Here is a 20,183-nt window from a genome sequence, read left to right as displayed (position 1 = left end):
CCTGCCTGCTCCAATCTCTTCAACAGATTCATAGTTCACTTGCCCGATTCCATTTTCCCCCGCTTCCAAACCATCTCTGATAAAGCTACCCGACTGATCTTTCTAGACAAATAGCTGATTATTCCCCTATCTAAAATCTATTAAAGGCTACCTATTACTTTCGGGAGGGAAAATCCTGGCATCACTTAATGAAAGAGGACAGTCTGGCCTCTTTTCCCACCACTTAACCCTGCCACCTTCCTCCCAGTCACACGAAGCAGCTGGAAATGTTTGAATGCTTTCTCTTTGCTCCTGCTGCCTGGAATGCTGCCCTATCCTCTTTCTCACGCTCTTCCCTTGGCGCAGTTTTTCAACCTTTAAGACAAACTGGGGCATCATTTGCTTCTGTGAATATTAATAAAGGGAAACCTCACTAAAATGAAGAAAGGAGGAGGGAAAAGGAAGTTAGGTGAAGCCTTTCCTCTCGACTTGAATTACGGGAAGAACTGTCAATTACAGACCCCCAAAAGAAGAATCATCAGCGTGAAAGAATTATTAATTACCAGCCCCTGCAAGGGAAAGATGTACATTGTGTCTCCTACCAGGTACTTCTACAAAATCTTCTACCGCTGTAGTTCAGCCCATTAGAAACCTTCATCACCTGGATTCCCTGCCCCCACCCCATGGACTTTTGTTCAGAATAACCCCTCCCAGCCTCCTCCTTCTTCCATGCAAAGTAATGTTCCTCTTCTTTCTTTGTTAAACTTGCCCATGGTTTTGCCATAGCTTGCATGTCCCAAATTGGAATCCTGTTATTCCCTACTAAACCCATTTTTGCTAGTAAAATAACTGACAGTTTTATTTTTCAGGTTAACCCTCCAACAAAACACCGTCCTCCAACATCCTGCCTTTCTCATTCTGTAGCTCATGCTGTGCTTTTTCAGGGCAGAAACATAAGTAGCTGATTTATTTTTGTTTCATGCACAGCCCATGCAGTACTTGCCTAAAGTAGACCCTGCATAGATGTCTGTTAACATGTTAAGATTCTAAAGCTTGAGGTGTACCTGTGGGATAATAGAGTGGAGCATTTAGGAGTGTGGCTTGATTAAATAGGAGGGGTTGTGGTAGAAAAACGGGAGAAAGAAAATTGGAGGGGTGTAGCATATCCTGGAGACCACTGAAGATCTATTCCTTATTTATTGATCAATCATCTCTGCAAAGACACTGTATGCTTGGTGCTAAGGTGGCAACAGTATGGACAAAGGCAAGGAGCTAGATGAGGGCTGGGCTTTTCACAGCAATGAATGGCCCAGTTGTTTGGAGAAAGAGCATGTACAGTACAGTGGTGGGAACCAGGATTGAGAAGGCACAGTGGGGTCATTTTCTAGCTGAAAAATTTGCATGAAATCAGGAACCAGTTATGAGAGATTAAATTTCAGGGGATGAGATGAACAGAACGGTACTCTAGGATGGTTTTTCGGCAGCACTTGGCCTACGTTGTGTAAGCCCTGAGCCTTGGCTTTTCTTTTTGTAATACAAGCAACTGACAAAAGATGGTTATCTCCAAAACAAAAACTTTGCCAACCACAAGACTAGATAAAGACTCAGGTCACCGCGTGCCCCACTGAGGCTCCTTTGTGATCTTGGTTGATTTCAATAGTTGACCATTTAGATCACCTGTCTTTTCTCTTCCTGAGCTTTAAATTTTCACTCGTATGTTTTAAATTCCCTAAGAGTGAGACTATAAAACCTTAGACCCTCACCCCCCGCTCCAATAAAAGCAGAACCCTTAGCCTGTGCACACTTCTGTGCTCGCCATGCCCTCTCCCGCTGCCCTGTGCAAACTTGCTGTGTGGCCTCAGCTGTGCTGTGTAATTTCCAGGTCTTATACTTCTGTTTTTTTCAAAGTTTCCCATTGTTGTTGAAGGACATCTTGCAATCATAATAAGGAGCACAGGGGCTGGTCCAAACACAACACTGGGTATCAATATACTACGACTGGCACAAAACAATGTGATGGGTTGTGTAAGTGATACCAAAACTCTCTTACTCAAGCCGCAACTCTTTACATAATGTAGAAAACTTAGAGACCAGTTGGCTTCAAGACTCTTAGGAGACATTATTAAACTCATGATTCCTGGTGGCACCATAGAATCAGGATGGGCCCATCTCAAAACTAACTCAGAAAACAAAACCATAGCAAAAAAATCTGATAGGTCAGTATCCTTGCATACATTATCACATCTTTTCCAATATTTTCACACTACTTCCCTTTTTCTTTTAACAATCTGGGCCACATTGAAAAACATTCCCAGAGCCATGAACAAAAGAGATAGGATGAGAGGGTGCTGGCTTTCATAAGTGACATTTGGCAAAAACTCAATTTCTTCATCTCTTCAAATGGGGTTAGTAATAGTACCTCTGAGAGGTATGAGGATTTAATGGTGTAATTCATGTAGAGTGGTTACGACCCACAAGTAAGTGCTCAGTAGATGTCGATTGTGACTATCACCAACCTCATTATTATTATAGGTTGTCATCACATTGGCAGGAATGTTGAAAGCAAGAGAATGGATGCATGCTCTGAAGGAATGAATGCGGAGAGACCAGAAGAGCAGGCACTAAACCATACAACCATACCGTAGGGGGTAGAAGGAAAAAGGGAAGACAGGAAGATAAAAAAGGATGGCAGAAACAGGGTTACAGTAGAATTATAGAAATCAAGATGGAGTAGAAGCTCCATAAAGATCAACATCATTTAATATCTCAGGTGTGAAGAAGGACAGAATCGAAGGAAAGCCATTGAGTTAACCCACAGGTGACATGTGGGTAAGAGTTTTCACCAGAGCAGTGTGGAGGGAAGTTGGCTTGACCTAGAGAGTAGCTGGAGAAGAGGTAAGAGCAGCTTGCTACTGACTGGCTGCCTGGGAAGCAAATAGGGTTAGTACATTCTGCATTTCTGGATTTCATTCCTTCTTGCTCAGCCACTATATACACATAAGAGTTATAGCACAGAGTTACAGAAAATAACAATGAGGCCAATTTCATTTGTAGAACCCAATCAATACCTTATGCTTAAATTAGGATAAATTCATGACTCTCCCTTCTATTCCCACCCTCGGTTTTTAAGTTAAACAGCTGCTTTTCCTCTTCATGAATTTTATTTCCAGATCCTCCCGGATGTCAGTGGCTTTCAGGGGTTCCAGAAGTCCTCTAGGTTCTTGATGAGTTAAGGAGGGTGAGGAGGTGTGAACAAACACTATTCAGCGAAAGGGAGGATTTTTGAAATTCTGTTCATGTGTTTTCAGTAATTGTTCCAAGTTTTCAAGGTTATTCAATGACTGGGATCCTTGTGTGATTTTCCAAGCTTTACTGATAAGAACGATTGCAGGTATTTGTTAAGATACTGATTCCCAGGCCCTTCACATAAGGATTCTTATTCAGAAGATCATTGAAGAGACCTGGGAATGGGTATTTTTGACAACTATCAAAACCGATTCTTACAGCTCAACAAATTTGGGAAACATTGACCTAGCTTTTGTATTTTCATTGCTGGCAGCTGAAGAAGGCTTTTCCCCAAATTTCTAAAAATAAAATATCTTTTAAAGAAAAGTTGTCTGATTAGATAAAATATTTCTACACATACTAGATGTACTGTACTGTATTATATACTTCTGTCATATTTAAAGTTAAAGATGGGTAAGAATACTCAGAAAAATTGTATATTAAATGAAATGAGGAGTAAGGGTAGAAAGAAAGGCAGTTTATTGCTGCAAAAAAAAAATAGTTAAAATGTTAGAAATCTAATGTTGCAAAGAGAAGTTTGTAAAGTGCAAGAGCTTCAAAATCATGCCTAAATTTCCTTTGATGTTCAGTTGTAAACGGTGACTTTGGACTAGATTTAGGGGAGAAACCAATTACGCTTTAAAGTGTTCTTGTGAAAGGCTTTAAATGAAAGAAAATCCTTATGTGTGGTTGCAGCAATTTAAATGGAAGGCTTTTAACAAATTACTAACCCTTCCCCTCTTAAAAACGGTCTTTCATTTGGAATGAAAATTTAAGTTCTTGTTTATGCTCTGTTAGCATCCTTATGTAGAGACTCAACAGCATGTTTTACATTTCCAAATTTTTATTTCTTGATTTTGCTGGAAGGAATATGCTAATCCATTGATTTTTTAAGAGTGAGGTAAAACAATTTATTTTGACAAGGGCAGACGTTACTTTCTTCCTCCGTATTCTGGTAGCAAAAGATTACATTTAATAGTGATTTCGGCATGAGAGTGACAAAGTCTAGGTTGGGTTCAGACCAAGTGTGCTAACTTGACTGAAATCCTGTTCTGTTGTTTGGTTTAAAAGAAACACAGGAGAAACATTTAGATCTGATACAAAAAATAAAATCAGTAAGTATTTATGATGAAGAAGAAAGAATGGAGAAAATAGAGCTTTGATTATGAACATTGATAAACATTAGTAGGCAACTATGTCAAAAGCCATTAATCTGCTAAAAATATTATGTTTTTAGAGGTGTCTGGTCTGGGTGGCAGCTCTTGATTTCAGCTCAGGTCATGATCTCAGGGTCCTGATATTGAGCTCTGAGTCAGGTCTGCTCTCAGTGCGAGTCTATTAGAGATTTTCTCTCTCTCCCTCTCGTCTGGCTCTCCCCCTGCTAGCTCTCTCTCTCTGTCAAATAAATAGATAAATAAAATCTTAAAAAATATTATATATTAAAAACTGGATTGGCTAAATTTATTATTGAAGAGGAAAAAGAAAAAGAAAAAGGAAAACAGAATGCATGAAGGTAACCCATAAAGCTACAAAGCTACAGTGAATTTTCAACTCTATTCAATGAAATTGAACTCATTGTTGTTATACAACTTCCTGATACCAGGAAATAGTGTCCATTCAGTTTACATTAATAGATACATTGAATTTATTCTGACATCCCAATTTTTATAATTCTTTTTTTTTTAAGATTTTATTTATTTATTAGACAGAGAGAGATCACAAGTAGATGGAGAGGCAGGCAGAGAGAGAGAGAGAGAAGCAGGCTCCCTGCTGAGCAGAGAGCCCGATGCGGGACTCGATCCCAGGACCCTGAGATCATGACCTGAGCCGAAGGCAGCGGCTTTAACCCACTGAGCCACCCAGGAGCCCAATTTTTATAATTCTTTAAGGAATATTGATTGTTCACTTTTGTCTCATCGGAGCCAGAAACAACAATTTTTATTCCCGTAATTGTTTTCCCTTCGCAGCACCATTCCTTCTATTAAGGAGTGTGTAGAGTGACTGGTAACAGAATTGTTCACAGAATTAAGTCAAAAGTTGAGAATATTTCAGGATGATATTGAGAATATGGTCAGTGAGCTAAAATAAAATCTTCCTAGAGGTGGTGTTACCGTAATCCATGTTATCCTGTTGGATCTGTCACCCTAAAGTTGACAAACTGATTAATAAAATACACGGCCATTGATTAATTTACAATTTTTGGCTATGCCTATCCCTCTTCCCTCCCTCTTTCATTTTTTTTTTTGTTGTTGTTGTTCATTCATTTCTTTACATGGAGCAGTGGTTTCCAATCTAAGATCCTGAGGCTCCTAAATATTTTTTTGTTGGGGTTAATCTGCTCTCGAAGTTATTTTAATGCATCAGAGCAGCCTTGATATTTATTTGTGTGTTTTGTTTATTTATCCACCCAGCTTTATTGAGATGTCATTGACAGACAACAGAGGATAGGTTCGAGGTCTTAGTTTGACATAGTTCCATGTTGAGAAATTATTACCACTATATCATTAGAGAAAGCCTCCAACCTCTCACACCTAATTTACTTTTTTTTCACAGTGAGATCATTTAAGATATACTCTCTTAGAGTACGATATTATCTCTGCAAGGAGATAATACTGTATTGTTAACCATAATCACTATGTTGTACATTGGCTCCCCTGAACTTACTTATCGTATAATTGGAAGCTTTTACCAGCATCCCCCCATTTTCCTCACCTTTCCCGCCTCTGATAACCATCATTTGCTGGTACTATGAGTTTGCTTTTTAAAGAATTACACAAACAAGTGAGATCATACAGTATTTATTTTCTCTCTGACTTTTTTCGTATAGCATAATGGCCCGAGACACATCCATGTTACTGCAAATGGAAGATCTCTTTTTTTCTAATGGCTTGAATAGTATTCCGTTGTGGTTTATAAATGTTCCATTTTGTGTGTGTGTGTATGTGTGACACTTAGGTTAATTCCATATCTTAGCTGTTGTAAGTAAGGCTGCAATGAACATAGGGATGCAGATATCTCCGTAAGATACTAATTTCCTGGGGTAGCTGGCTGGCTCAGTGGGTTAAAGCCTCTGCCTTCAGCTCAGGTCATGACCCCAGAGTCCTCGGATCAAGCCCCGCATCGGGCTCTCTGCTTAGCAGGGAGTCTACTTCTTCCCCCTAATCGCTCTCTCTCTCTGCCTGCCTCTCTGCCTACTTGTGACCTCTGTCTGTCAAATAAATAAATAAATAAATAAAATATTTAGAAAAGAAAAAGATACTAATTTCCTTTTCTTTATATACCCAGAAGCAGGATTGCTGGATCATATGGTTGTTCTAGTGTTAATTTTTTCAAGAGCCTCCATACTGTTTTCTATTGTGGAAAATATTCCCACCAACAAGGCATAGGATTTCCTTTTCTTCACTTCCTTGCCAACACTTGTTATTTTTTGTCTTTTTGGTAATAGCCATTTTAACAGAAGTGAAATGATATCTCATTTTGGTTTCAATTTACATTTCTCTGATGACTGGTGGTGTTGGGTATCTTTTAATGTACCTGTTGGCCATTTGTATGTCTTTTTTGGAAAAATGCCTATTCAGTTTCTCTGCCTATTTTAATAGGATTTTATTTATTTTTTATTTGCTATTGAGATTTTGAGTTCCTTATATATTTAGATATTACTCCTAATGAGATATATGATTTACAAATAATTTTCTTCCACTCTGTAGGTTGCTTTTTCATTTTGTCAATCAGTTCTTTTGCTGTGCAGAAGTTTTTTAGTTTGATGTATTCTCACCTGTTTATTTTGCTCTTGTTACTTGTGCTTTTGGTCTTACATCCAAAAAATCATTGTGGAGCTCAATGTGGAGGAGCTTTCCCCATGTTTTCCCTAAGTTTTATGGTTTCAGGTCTTAAGTTTTTCAATTTCTTCCAATTTTAATTTTTGTGAATGACATAAGATAGGGTCTGATTTAATTTCTGTGCATGTGATTATCCAGTTTACTCAGCATCGTTTCTCAAAGAGAGTATCTTTTTATATCCTTAAGTATTTTTGGCTCACTTGTGAAATATTGGCTTACCATTTATACAAAGGTTTATTTCTGAGCTCTCAATTACATACCAGTGGTCTACATATCTATTTTTATGCCAGTACCATATTGTTTTGATTACTGTAGCTTTTAATAGCTTGAAATGAGGAGGTATGAAGCTTTATCTCTTTCTCAGGAATGCTTTTACTATTCAGGATATTTTATTGTTCCATATGAATTTTTAGGATTTAAAAAAAAAATTTCTGTGAAAAATGCCACTGGAATTTTAACAGGGACTACATTGAATCTGTAGATGGCTTTGGAGTAGTTTAGACATTTAAAAGTATTCTTCTGATCCATGAACACAAGATATCTTTCCATTTGTGTCTTCTTAAATGTCTTTCATCAAAGACATTTGTCATGTCTATTGTCATGTTTATTTCACAGCTCTTTCACCTTTCTGGTTAAATTTATTCCTAAGTAGTTTATTGTTTTTGATACTATTGTGAATGGGATTTTTACAATTTTCTTTTTCAGATTTTTGTTTTTAGAATATAGAAATGCAACTGATTTCTGTATGTTGATTTTATATTCTACAACCTTACTGAATTCATTGGTTAATTAGAACTTGTTTTTTCCTGGAGTCTAGGATTTTTTATATATGAGATCATATCATCTGTAAACAAAGATGGTTTTGCTTCTTCCTTTCTGATTTGGATGTCTTCTATTTCTTTTTCTTGTCTGATTGCTCTTGTGAAGATTTCAAGTACTATGCTTAATAGCAGTGGTAAGAGTGGGAGCCCTTGTGTTCTTCCTGATCTGAGAGGAAAAGCTTTCAACCTTCACCATTGTGCAGGAGGTTAATTTTGGGCTTGTCATATCTGTATTCATTATCTGAGGTACATTCCTTCTATACCCAATTTGTTCAGTTTTTTTGTGATGAAAGGTTGTTATATTTTGTCAACTCCTTTTTCTTCATCTTATTGACAGGATTATATGATTTTTGTTTTTCATTCTATTAAAATGGTATATCACATTTATTGATTTGTGTATGTTGACACTTTCTTGGATCCCAGAGATAAATTCTACTTGATCATGGTATATGATTTTTTAATGTGCTGTTGAATTCACTTTGCTAATATTTTTTGAGAATTTTGCATTTGAATTCATCAGAGATATTGGTCTGTAGTTTTCTTTTCTTGTAGTGTCCTTACCTGGCTTTGTTATCAGGGTAGTGGTGGCCTCACAAAATGAGTGTGAGAGTCAGTTTTTTTAAGGGTTTGACAAATATTGGTGTTAATTATTTAAATTCCTGGTAGAATTCACCAGGAAAACCATTTGGCCTTGGGCTTTTCTTTGTTGGGAGATTTTTGATTACTCATTATTGGACTATTCAGGTTATCTATTTTCTTTTTTTCATGATTTAGTCTTAGTTAGTTGTATGCTTCTGAGAATTTTGCCACTTCTTCCAGGTCATCCAATTTATTGGCATGTAAGAATTTTTTTTTTTAATTTTATTTATTTATCAGAGAGAGAGAGGGAGAGAGCAAGCACAGGCAGACAGAACAGCAGGCAGAGGCAGAGGGAGAAGCAGGCTCCCTGCTGAGCAAGGAGCCCGATGTGGGACTCGATCCCAGGACGCTGGGATCATGACCTGAGCCAAAGGCAGCTGCTTAACCAACTGAGCCACCCAGGCGTCCCGGCATGTAAGAATTTAAAGTAATTCTTAGGATCCTTTTTATTTCTGTGGTGTCAGACATAATGTCTCCTCTTTCATTTATATGATTTTATTTATTTGAATCTTTCTTTTTTTAAATAATTTTAGCTAAATCTTTGTCAATATTATTTATCTTTTCAAGAAACCAGATATTAATTTCATTGATCTTTTCTAATGTTTCTCTGCTTTCTTATTTCATTTATTTCTGGTCTGATCTTTGTGATTTTCTTCTTTCAGAAAACTTTGGGTTGAATTTATTCTTTTCCTAGCTCCTTAAAGGGCAAAATTAGGATCTTTACTTGAGATCTTTGTTTTTTTAAATGTAGACATTTATCACTATAAACTTTCTTTTTAGAACTGCTTTTGCTGCCTCCCATAGGTTGTAGTATGCTGTTTCCATTTTTGTTTGCTTCAAAATATTTTTAATTTCTCTTTTTTATTTCTTATTTAAGTCAGTTGTTATTAAAGAGTTTGTTATTTAAGTTCCATAAATTAGTGAATTTTGCAGATTTCCTCCTATATTTATTTCTAGTTTCATACCATTGTGGTCAGAAAAGGTGGTTGATTTTAATCTTTTTAAATTTGCTAAGACTTGTTTTGTGAACTCTCTTTTACTCCAGAGAATATTCTGTGTGCTTGAGAAAAGTACATGTTCTGCTGTTGTAATGAATGTTCTTTATATGTCTATTAGGTCTAAAGTATGTATGGAATATCTGTTGGTCTAAAGTGTAATTCAAGTCCATTCTGTCCATTTTTATTATTTTTCTGGATGATCTCCCAAGCTCCTAAGGAATCCTTGAATGTAAGAATGGGAAGTCAGGTGTGGTGATATCCTAAAATTGTATTAATATTTTAAAAAATGTCAACAAATTATATGTTCATACTCGATAAAGCTACACACATTAAAAAAAACTGGCTGAATTTCTTTATTTCTATTCAGTATTAAGTCAACAGAGTATAATAATGTTGGTTATCTCATATTGATTAGAATCTCTAATGCATAGCCTTATATGTATGTCTTTGATTAATTAAAAATAAAGTAGGAAACAAAGTAAATATTCTTTCTTTAAAAAAGGGTTTTTAAATATGGAATGGAGAAGAGGTGAATTAAAAATGATTCCTGGTGACAAAAGGTTAGGAGTTACTGATTTAGAAAATTGTACCAAAAAAGCAAAATCTATACATGGCCACCAGGCAATGTTCCCATTTCTTTAAATAAAGTTTTATTGGAATATAGCCATGTGTTAAGGCTGCTTTCCTACGTAATACAATGACAGAGTTCCATAATTGCTATAGTGACTTTGTGACTGGCAAAGCCTAAAATATTTATCACCTTTCCCTTTTCAGAGATCTTCCCTATCCTGGAGTATTTCCTGCACAAAGTAAGACATAGTAGGAGGAATTAAGACATTTAGGTGCCCCCTTAGTTGATCTCCACTAACTGCTTTGCCCAATAAACCAACGTTCTGTGGTATTCCTGTTAAACCTACTAACTAAACCTACTAACTAGCGTTTCCACTAAACGCTGAAAACTGTTGAGCTACTCTTTTTCTAAAGTCTACTCTTTTTTTTTTTAAATTTTAAGATTTTTTAAATAAACATATAATGTATTTTTATCCCCAGGGGTACAGGTCTGTGAGTTGCCAGGTTTACACACTTCACAGCACTCACCATAGCACATACCCTCCCCAATGTCCATAACCCCACCCCCTTCTCCCCACCCCCTCCCCCCAGCAATCCTCAGCCTGTTTTGTGAGCAATTTGAGTCTTTTATGGTTTGTCTTCCTCCCGATCCCATCTTCTTTCATTTTTTTTCCTACCCCCTCATTTTATTGCATAAAAATATGGAACGCTTCACGAATTTGTGTGTCATCCTTGCACAGGGGCCATGCTAATCTTCTCTGTACTGTTCCAATTTTAGTATATGTGCTGCTGAAGCGAGCACTAAAAATCTACTCTTAATGCCCATATATTTCTGCTCCCATCGTATACCTTGTACATTTTCTAAGACACATTTGTGTTTGTTCCAAAATGTGTTTAATGTCATTTGTTCCCGCTGTCATAATTTTTTTTAAAGATTTTATTTATTTATTTGACAGAGAGAAATCACAAGTAGATGGAGAGGCAGGCAGAGAGAGAGAGAGGAGGAAGCAGGCTCCCTGCTGAGCAGAGAGCCCGATGCGGGACTCGATCTCAGGACCCTGAGATCATGACCTGAGCCGAAGGCAGTGGCTCAACCCACTGAGCCACCCAGGCGCCCACCTGCTGTCATAATTATATCATTTAATTAAATATTGTGTAAGTTGAGGGCGCCTGGGTGGCTCAGTGGGTTGAGCCGCTGCCTTCGGCTCAGGTCATGATCTCAGGGTCCTGAGATCGAGTCCCGCATCGGGCTCTCTGCTCAGCAGGGAGCCTGCTTCCTCCTCTCTCTCTCTCTGCCTGCCTCTCCATCTACTTGTGATTTCTCTCTGTCAAATAAATAAATAAAATCTTTAAAAAAAATATTGTGTAAGTTGAGAAAATGAATAAAATAGGAGTATTGGTTCTCTGAAAAATAAGCTGGATGCATTGGAAAGATGAAACAATAAAACAGTTGCTTCTAGATTAAATTGTAGGCAAGACAACTGGAAACAAATGGGAAAAACTGCAAAATCTGTGACTCAGTTTGTGGACTGCTTTGCCCCAGTTTTCACTATATAGAATGTGAAGCTCGAAATCTGGGACAATGCATCACTGGTGTGGTTTCTGCAAGAAATGCCAGTGAATCCACCGAAGGCCTTGACCCTGTAACAAAATATTGGCAAATTTATTTATACTTGTAGCTTTTAAGTTAAACAGTTTTATAGGTATATGTGCAATACTTTCTAGGATTCCTCCTCTTAACTGAAATGTTTAATTAATCTACCCATTACTGGTCCCACTCTTATTGAATAAAAGTGTTTCTTCCATTTTTGTTAACCAAATATTTACCTTGATGAGGATGGAATTATAAATACAATAATTTATTGGAGCCCAAGTGTTTATAGTAATAGACCTCAGCAGTTAATGAACTTTAATATGCCTAAAAATCACTTGAAAAGCTTACTAATAATCCAGATTTTTTTTTGAGAGAAAGAGAGATCGAGCACAAATGGTGTGATGTAGAGGGAAAGAGAGAAGGAGAATCAAGCTTAGTGTGGAGCTTGTCATGACCCAGAGATCATGACCTGAGCTGAAATCAAGTCAGATGCTTCACTGACTGAGCCATCCAGGCACCCAGAGAATGCAGATTCTTGGGCTTTAATGAATTGATTTCAATTCATTCAGTAGGTTTGGTGGGGAACAGGAATTACATTTTTCGTAATATCAAAGGAAAATTGTTTAAGAGGGTAATCATGATTTACTTACAAATATATAAGAACACTTGTCAAAAAATTTTATTTAACTGATTAATTAATGAACAATCTCGTAAAGTGCTGCAATGAGTTCTATGGAGAATTCGAAGGTCTGCACATATCTAGGCAGTAAGGAACACTGAAATAGATTTGCTTCCATAGATTCAAAACTGACTTCTCGGTGTAAGATGGAAGGAGGAAGAATATTAATTCGACTTCCATCAGAAGTCAGTCATTTTCAAGTCTATAGACAAGAATCATTTGTACTGCTATCAGTGATTTGCAATTTATAGAAATTAGAAATAGCTCAAAGACAAGAAAGGCCCAGGGACCCCATAGAATCAGATAACCCAAAGGTTGTGCTAGACAAGGTAGAATTTTCCATTGAAGACAGCTGGTCATCTCTTTGGTCCATCTGAAATTCTTTCACAATTTTTCCCTACAATACTTTGCTCTGGCAATTCTAATACTTTGTGGTTACGGTTAGGGTTAGATGGGTCATGATCTGAGGTATCCTTTTAACAGCCTGTAATCAAGGCTGTTGAATTATTTCCCCCATTAGAGAGCATACTAACATGTCCACATAGTTAAATATGATGAAAACAGCTTACCATCTGTAAGTAGCCTTGGAGTTCCTGATTTTCTTAAGGTTATTAATATTTCTGGGGAATCTACCATATGTCAAGCAATGTATTACGTGTTATAATTTAATACTCCATTGACTTTTACTTCCACTTCAATTGAGCTACACACTCCCATGGCTATAAACTTAACTCTTCAGTAATTGAGACCTACTCTCAGTGTGGTGGTATCTAATGTCCTTGTTCTTTCTGATTCTCCCTTTTCTTACTGCCAATTCACCTTCTCTTTTATCTTACTGAGTCCCCAATGTCCTGACCATTCCTTCTTCTAACAAGAATTTGGATCCTCTTAGATTTTTTTCCCCTTCCCTAATTAACCTAAATACATCCCTCCAACCCTACTCCTTCCTTCACTTCTTAATGCGTTGTTTCTTTGTATTTCTGCTATATCTACCGTGCTATGTGACTTAACCTTGCTATTTCCAAACTATAAATCTTAATTTCCCAGAAAATGGGGCTAATAATAATAATTACCTCATAGGAAGGTTAAGTTCAGCTACCCATATTAAATGAAGGTAACTTTTTGAAATATATTGGTGAGATTTTTCTTTGCTCTGTTTGGACATTTCCTTTGCTCAGCCAGAAGTATCCATGGTCATGGAAAACTTTAGGATTGTGACAGTAGAAATTAAAAGTAGGCAGGAACTTACTAAAATTAAGCATTCTCCTTGTCAAATCCAAAATAAGAACTTGAAACCTGTAACAAGACAATAATTCTGAGAAACAATTTATTGAGGTTGATATGGGTTTTAAAATCCCATAGGGTTCTGTTTGCATATTCAAGAGTCAAGTTTGGCCATACACCATTCTGTTAGGATTTCACAGTAGATTTTACTTAGTTAGAAAGGGTGGAAGTGTTGAAGAAAACAAAATGGCACAACACAAAGTTAAACCGGTAAGGAAGACTTTATGCAAGGCTGTTGCAGTAGAGGAGAGAGCTGAGAATCCAGTCTGCATTCAAGTTCACTGAAACAAAGGGTCATGAGGATTTTAAGAGGTAGGGTGAAAGGGAGATCATGGGCCATCTGTGTTTGCTATTTGGTAGGGTGAAAGGGAGATCATGGGCCATCTGTGTTTGCTATTTGGTAGGGTGAAAGGGAGATCATGGGCCATCTGTGTTTGCTATTTGGGTTGAACCAAAGGAAAAATAAACTTTCTTGTATCTCCATAACAGGAGGTAGTTTTATAACTTGGAGCAAGGCACCCATCAAATTTAGGCCCCCACCCTCCCATAGAGACTGGGAGATAGGAATGCTGTCTCTCCTGAGGATTGCATTTCAAAGGCATGGCTCCCAGATCCTTGAGAAAGACATTCCTGAGTTGTAAAAGTGGTAGGAGGCTTTAAAAATGATTTATTTCTTGAAAGGATAGAAATAATTTTTAGTTATAAGTTTTCTAAAGTAAATATTCTAAGAAAAAGGAGGTCCAGGACCTGGTGTCAGGAAGAAGTCTGTCTTAAGTGCAGTCAGGGTGAGGGGAATGTCTTGGTTAAAGGTATGATATACGGGGTAATTCCCATGGAACAAGAGGAGGAGCAAAGCCTTCCACTGTGGACGTGGGAAGTTAAAAGGGCATGTGACCATAAGGGTGTACTGCCTGGATCTTGGATGAGTTACCCAGCCCCTCTGGGACTTAGTCAAACAGATAGGAAATGGTGGACAGATAAAAGGTCAGGGTATACATTTTGGTGTTTTGCTTTTCTGCTACATGCAGGGGGCATAGGAGGGGTTGAGCGACAAGGACAGAGAAATGGAAGCTTTGAGCCCCAGGCTGGAGAACTAGCATTCCTTTATGTCTTGGTTGGAAAGTGACTTCCCAATGTTCTGAGGAGTCAATCAGTGGCCCCTGGAAGCAGGTGCACTGAGGGGAGGAGAGTTGAGAGGATAAGGCAGAGGTTGGGGACTTTGTTGACTGGTAGACAGGAGGAGGCGTTCAGGAGCGTGGAGGTGGAGGTGGAGTCTGAGCTCTCATTTCCTTCCCTTTCCTTTTGTGCTGTTGTTGCTGGAATTCGCTTTTTAGATTATGATATTGCCATAAATTAGGAATCGTGTGAATCGACATCACCGATACCTATCTGATTAAAACCTTTTTTTGTCGGTCTTCTAAGTTTGGGTACATCCAAAGAAATCTGTATCATTTTTCCCCACTCAAATTTGGAATTCAGAGTCCATGTAGCTATGCTTATGTGATGTGTCCCCCCTAAAAACATTTTGGGGATCATTTATAAGTCTCTAGAAGCAAGGCTATGCTGTCCTTGAAATATAAATGTGACACTATTTGTTTTGGAGAAAGGGCTCTACATACCTAAAAAATAGTATTTTTAATACAACTGGATATTACTTGAGGAAAATGTATCCACTTTCTTATTTGTCCACAAGGTGCTGCTGTTTCCTTTCTAGTAACACAAGGTAGCAGATCCCAGGAACACAAGGTACTTGAAAAAATTACCATATTTCCTCTTCTATAATTATTTAGTTTTTAGGATGCTATTAGGTTTGTCCCATAGAAGGAATGTGTAGGGTTTTTCTTACAGAAACATGATTTTTAGCAATAAGGTCAAAATTGAACATTGTCAGAGTGAAGATTTCCCCTTTTCCCTTGTAATTTCATTTATAATAATTATATTTTTAGTGATACTAACAGCCTTATAAAAACATCATTATATTATATACCCAACGACTGTGAAATCATCTGCCTTGAAGCACAGCGAAATCATCAATCAGCAAACTGGGTCTAAAATGGGGCCATTTTAAGAAAGCTATTTGCACTGTAATTTGCAAGTTGATTTTTTTTTTTGAAATTAAAACATTTCTAAAATACACTAACTATGATTGTTTAAAAAAAGTAATGGCTCTTTTTATGGTAAGGAAATAAATTGAACCTCTGTGCTAGAAAGTGCAGAAAACAAATCAGCTTTCTTTATAAATAGATTTTACTGCTGGTTTAGAAATTACCTTATGTGCTTTTTAGATGATGGAAAAAGGAAATCAGCTTCTGTTTGCACTGTGCATGCAGCCTATTTGCTGTGTCACTTTCCAGAGGATTATGGAATGTTGGGGAGGTCAGGATGCTCAAAATGTAGAATTCTAAGGAGTATCAAAGTGAGAAAATGGAAATGAAGCAAGCCTAGTTGTTGAATGTATGTACTGATGGAGTTGAGGGGAAACCCTGGACTTGGAGCCAGCAGATCATGTTCTGACTCTGACAGAGTCACTGGTGGCTACAGCGGGCCTGGCACTCCGTGAAGGCCAAGGCTGACTGGGACTTAGGCTGGCTAGCATTGGAACAGAGAGACAGGTCACCCGCCAGAGGTTATAGCCAAATGTTCTCTGCTCAGAGCTAAACATGGTGTTCATGAGCATCCCACGGGCAACACTGACACCAAAATCTGGGCTTTCTGGCTGAATCTCTGACCTCATTCTGAGGTGTTTTAACTTCATTACAAATGTTCTTTGAGGGACGCCTGGGTGGCTCAGTTGGTTAAGCAGCTGCCTTTGACTCAGGTCATGATCCCAGCGTCCTGGGATCGAGTCCCACATTGGGCTCCTTGCTTGGCAGGGAGCCTGCTTCTCCCTCTGTCTCTGCCTGCCATTCTGTCTGCCTGTGCTCCCTCTCTCTCTCTGAAAAATAAATAAAATCTTAAAAAAAAAATGTTCTTTGATTGTCTGAGTCAGACAGAAGACTCCCCACGGTAGCTGAGACAGACTCTTCAAATGTGAGCTACAGCGTCGGCTCCACAGAGCAAGAGCTTGGGAGGAGGGAAGAAACGGCATTTCAGGATGAGAGGGGACTCTAACTGAACCGGATTTCTACAAGAGGAGAATCCTTAGATCTTCGTCTGCTTGGGCTGCGATCACATGTTCTCATAGATGGAGAGTCTTAAACAATTAATGTTTATTTCTCTCATTTCTAGAGGCTGGGAAGTCTAAGATCAAGGTAGATCCAGTGCCTGGCGAGACCTGCTTCTCTGTTTGCCTGTGGCCGTCTTGTGTCCTCGCATGGCCGAGAGGGCTCGAGTCTCTTTCTCTTCTTCTTCTTCTTTTTTTTTTTTAAATTTTTTAAAAAAATTAAGATATACTGTATAATTAGCCCCAGGGGTACGGGTCTGTGAATCGCCAGGTTTACACACTTCATAGCACATACCTTTCCCAATGTCCATAACCCCACCACCCTCTCCCTACCCCCGCCCCCGCAACCCTGTTTGGTTTGTGAGATGAAGAGTCTCTCATGGTTTGTCTCCCTTCCGATCCCATCTTGTTTCATTTATTCTTTTCCGACCCTCAAGCTCCCCACGTTGCCTCTCAACTTCCTCATATCAGGGAGATCATATGATAGTTGTCTTTCTCCGATTGACTTACTTCTCTTCTTTTAAGAACATTAATCCCATTGCGCATTCCCTATCTCAGGACCTCATCTAAATCTAAGAATCTCCCTGAAGCCCAACCTCCTAAAATACCATCCATTGTAGGTTAGGACTTCACACTTTGAATTTTGGGAGGACACAAGCATGGAGTTCATAGCATATCTGATAACAACTAGTGTCCCCTAGATAAAATTCTAGCTCCTAGACAAAGACTTAAAATTATGCCTTGATTCTTGTCCAGGCTCTCTGTTTGGACTTGTTCAAAACAAAGCACACAACTATTTCCTCTAAAGATTTGTTTATTCTTACCCTATTATATTCATAGGATTTTTTCCGAATGACGTCCACAAGACTCCTAATAGCTTAATCTATTATAGGAGCCTTTATAACACTGTTGGTAAAAGCATGTGCTTTGAAATGATACAGTAAAATTTATGAATAAAGTTAATGCTAAGTGCTTTATATACATTATTTAATTTAATCCGCATGAAACCCTGTTGTTGGCCACTCTTGCTGGTCTAGTTTTGCAGAGAAACTAAATTTGAGAGAGTTGCCTGAGGTTGCACAGTTAATAAGTGGTGTAGCTCGGATTTGAATCAAGTCTATCTGATTCCAGGACCTATTTACCATTCTCCTACAAAACTTTTTAAGTCCCTGGCAGTGCTAACATCTTTTCATTGCAAATCTCACTCCTTTTCGGGTAGCAGCTTTATTAATCTGTGAAAAGGCACCACAGCACAGATGAGAAATTCTTTGAAATCTTTAACATTCATGGTGAGATAAGAACCAGTTCTGTGGTATTGTCATTGCATCAGCATCGTTCGAAGGCTTCCTCTTTCACCAAACATACAATCAAAAGTAGGACAACAAAAAACAAACAAACAAAAAAAAAAACACTTCAAAGCCTGGGCAAGTTCCCCTGGCATCATTGAGACCAGTCTCTGGCTGGCTGTCTTCCTTGTCCTCCCCTCTGATAGGTGTTTCAGTCCTCTCACACTGGCGTGGCCAGATCTAAGACAGGGTTTGAGTTTGGGGAGAAGTAGAGAGAGGTGGTCTCTGGCCTGCTTTGGCAATAGACCACGTTGGTAACAAAATCCTTCCAACCTTAAGCTTAGCTCATTAGACCTCTTTCCGTATTTGCAGATAATCTCTGGGTAGTAATAAAGTGTTATTTATACATCTTTCTTAGGGACGTCATGGGGAAATGTGTTCCCTGCTGGATTCCGTCTTAATCACTTGGATTATAACAAATTTTATTTCCTTTGTGGAACTGAAATCTAAATGGAGTTTTGAGAATCAAGTATGGTGAAAGAATTATGTTATGTAAATCCTTAATCAGCTTCTTGTAAGGACATGTTGTCCCCCCACCCCCCCACCCCACCCCTTTGTTCTTCAAGTTCTAGACTTTCATAAAGGTGACATTTTGGTCGTAGGCAGACTTCCTGATTGATTTGCAGTAAATTAGACCCCCACCTATAGGACCGCTGGGAACCCTCTCCTGTCTGTCAGAAATCCCACTATTTGGACATGAGAGCTTGAAAGGCTCTGTCTTCTAACAGATTTTACGTTTAGGTCTCAGAGGTTTGCTCAACCTAAATGGACCTTGGTTCAATTTGAAGTAAGCAGAGCTGAGTTGGGTAATTGTTAGCAAATCTGTCAGTGTGCAGTGTTCATGAAACCATGAGTAGAAGTGTAACCAAACTCAAATATATATATATATTTTTTCAATGTTAAGTACTTGCCACATTAGGTAATTTTGAGTATCTTCACATTCGACCCCCCACAATAATACTCTTGAGGTAAAGGTTACTAGTTCCATTTACAAAATTTCTAATTTTGGATCACCACCTTTTGGCCATCTCTTCACCAGAGAGCTCTTTCTTTGATTCTTCAGAGTGCTTAGTTTTCAGCAATTAATCTTCAACTGTAGATTTCACAAGGGGGCAAACTACCACTTTAAACTTTGCCACTGAAAGTGGAGGTTTGGAGCTTGAGAGATGCACGGTGGTGGGCGGGGGGGCTGTTCATTGATAAACGTCCCGTAATTTGTGGGGTTCTGAAAGACTGTCTCCAAATTCTTGGTCTTGTTGACTTGCCATGTTCGCTCAAATGTCATGCTAGTTTCCCTTTTGGGATTAAATAAAATAATTTCTATGAAAACTTAAAAAAAAGACAGAGAAAGGACTAAGAGAGATGAAAAAAGCCACCTCAGATTTTACGTTTAGGTCTCAGAGGTTTGCTCAACCTAAATGGACCTTGGTTCAATTTGAAGTAAGCAGAGCTGAGTTGGGTAATTGTTAGCAAATCTGTCAGTGTGCAGTGTTCATGAAACCATGAGTAGAAGTGTAACCAAACTCAAGGGGCTCACTGCTTGGAGTGCATCAAAGTGAACACAACCCAAGAAGTGCTGGAAACAAAGGAATTTGTATTACTTGTGATAAGTTAGAAGACAGAGAGATAGCTCTTAAAGCACTGTCTGCCCCTAGGGTTAATAAAGGAAGCTTTCATTCAGTGTTTTAGCGGGTAGAGGCAGGGAGCTTGCATACACATTAAGGAACTTACTTAGGCATTTCTGGTTCAGTTGTGCGCGCTTAGTGTGTCAACAGGCTAGTGCATTCATCGTAGGCTCAAAAAATGGCAGAAAACCCCACCCACAGGAGGAGATCTTTGTATTGTAATGAGCTAAAGGTAACTTCGGGACAATTCAGGGGGGCTTGTGTGCAGTTAGTCAGCTCCAATCCAGCTCAAACTGGCTCATAGAGGGGCTATCAGGGGAGACACACCTAGCTAGGGGCTATTAGGTAAAACACCCAGCTG

The 20,183-nt window shown here is 38.4% G+C and overlaps 1 long non-coding RNA gene across 1 annotated transcript in view; it reads left to right on the top strand.

Moving 5' to 3' along the window:
* LOC309855374 overlaps positions 1–20,183 on the top strand; it is a 411,593-nt gene that overhangs the window by 32,342 nt on the left and 359,068 nt on the right. The gene's annotated exons all lie outside the window — the stretch shown is intronic.

The sequence above is a fragment of the Mustela nivalis genome (assembly GCF_964662115.1).
Source record: "Mustela nivalis genome assembly, chromosome: 20".
In the NCBI taxonomy this organism is placed as follows: domain Eukaryota; kingdom Metazoa; phylum Chordata; class Mammalia; order Carnivora; family Mustelidae; genus Mustela; species Mustela nivalis.
Note: the sequence above shows the minus strand (reverse complement) of the source record. Positions and strands in the feature narration are given on the sequence as shown.